Raw genomic sequence first — 2524 nt, forward strand, 5'->3', positions numbered from 1 at the left:
TGAGGGTATGTTGTTTCTGGTAATACTGCTAAAATTTATAACGACTCTGATTGGAGTATTCGACATCCAGTAAAAATATTAATGTCTGACGCCGACCACTCCGATTGGAGTATCTTTTTTTCTAATTTGATACAGAAGAAATTAAAATGTTGATAAGAATAGAATTGACATGATTTATGGCATAAATAAAGCCACAAGAACAAATAAAAAGTAATGGCGTCTAAGATTGCCTCATAAATATGGTCGACATTCAACCTGTTGAATTCTTGCTATGAATTCTTACGTTATGAAGGAAAAGCTGTAAAGTGAAATAATCACATATACTTATCCGTTACATCGAAATTATCTATCTATCTACAAATTCTATATACTATGCTCTTCTATGTACACAAAATTCAAACCTGACTTATCTCTACAAAAAAATTACTATTTATTGCTTTATCTTTGTCTTGAATTTTTAAATAGAAAATATTATTATATGAATACTAAAGTACATACCGAGATTCCTTTCACACATGACTAGATTATTCCCAAAACACAGATGAATAGTATAGAATTTTCTTTTTACTCACACACTGCATGAACAACGTCTGATGTGCGTACATTCAAGTGACCAAACATGAGAAAAGCGGACGTTTCTGGTATATTTGATTGCACCTTGTTAAAGATATAACATCCATTTTGAATAATAAGCGAGTTTTGGGACATTTTTTAACACTTCACAATTCAGACATTTGGCCAGGCTTTTTTAAAAATATTTATTTATAAAAAATATACTATATACGTGAATTGAAGAACCTTCAATTTACGTATTCTGCTATTTATCTACAGTTGTTTAATCAATCCAATCTAAATATAAATATCAGAAGAGTTTTTGTTTAGAGTTACTTGATATTTACATGAAATGATTATTTATGGGTCTAATAAATCTAATGGAAAGATATAATATAAACTAAGTGTATTTATAAGAAACACGTGTAATGGCATAAACATAAAGAGGAAACGAAACAATTTACCTTGAGATCCGGAGTAGTGTTCATAGTAAAAGCAACTAGAAACATCGCCATTTAACTCAATTTATGCTGATTGTGCTGCCATCATGAGGAGAAGTAAAGTATTTAAACATTCGTGATGGCTAGAAGCAAATATTGAAATAAGAACGAAAATGACATTCGTTTTTGCTTTGAAATAAAAAAATGGGAATTATGATATGAAAAGAAAATATATGAAAAAAATCGCACCAAATGAACTCAACAGGAAATATGCAAAGAAGTGGCAATAAGAAGGAATAATTCGGTGCCGAACAAGGACTTCACGGCAAATAGCCCATCAATTCGACTGTTCAAAGAATGATTTGTTTTCTGTGGTTGATTATTCTGATTTTTTCGAACACTTTTGGCAAACAAATGCTGGTGTACCAATTAGAATTGACCGTTTTGCGTTGCTCTTATGAAATAACTGGATATGTCATCAGCAACATCCCTCATGGTTTTGCAATATCCGTTCACTCATAAATTCGATGTTTTTGGCACATCTGCTGATTTTGGACGACCTTCATCAAAAACATCGTGTAGCGAAGTACGACGATTATTAGATTCGGTAAACCAGCTAAACACAGTGGCTCGAGATGGTGCTTCAACACCAAAAGCGAGTTGATCAGCACACTGCTGTTGGATTTATCCACGTCCAATATCATATTAAATGATCGCACGAATATATTGGTGATTAAATTCCATTTTTTGACCAAAATGAATGATTCATGTTTCTGTAAACAACTCAAATAGCACTCGTATTCTGAGTACGTCAACCATTAAAAATGTTGAACTATATGATTGCAACGTCAGATTTGACACATACCGAAGTGGGGCCATACCTCAAAACTTTAGTAGCAGCCCTCGTAAAACAAAGTATTACAATAACTGGATTACTAAAATTTATAGATACAATAACTTCCAATATCACTAAAAAATTCAATCATCAACCTCGTATTATATATAATTAGCATAATTTGGATTGTAAACAATATGAAAACTGCTAAAATGTGAGATCAGAATGACTAAACGTTTTTAAGGGCTAAAATGCTTAGTGTCCAAATGAAAGTGAGAAGTGTACATATGGCAGTTATATTACTTCTACCTAAACGACGTATATGAAAAAGTTATAAATGCAGCACTCATTTTTTTCACGATTCACATTTTTCAGATAAATGAAAACAAGGATGATCCCTATTTTTTAAGTTTAGATTTGAAATACTGTTTTGTCACCTAACTGCCTAGATGTCATAGTTATCTATATCAGCAAGAAAGTTATTATAGATTGCCAATTTTCCTAGTTTCTCGCCTTTGTCTTTTCTTATAGAAAATCTGCAGCGGCTGTGGTTATTTTAACCAGGTTCACCAATGATTTTAACTCTTTGAATATGTTGCTTAATTCTATACATTTGTACACATCGGTACTTGCTGTTTGATTTGTTGATGTACTTGTTGGGGGTTGAATGGGAATGGTGTGCGGTATCAGTTGGAGG

This window comes from Diorhabda sublineata, chromosome 2 (assembly GCF_026230105.1).
Source record: "Diorhabda sublineata isolate icDioSubl1.1 chromosome 2, icDioSubl1.1, whole genome shotgun sequence".
NCBI classification, from domain to species: domain Eukaryota; kingdom Metazoa; phylum Arthropoda; class Insecta; order Coleoptera; family Chrysomelidae; genus Diorhabda; species Diorhabda sublineata.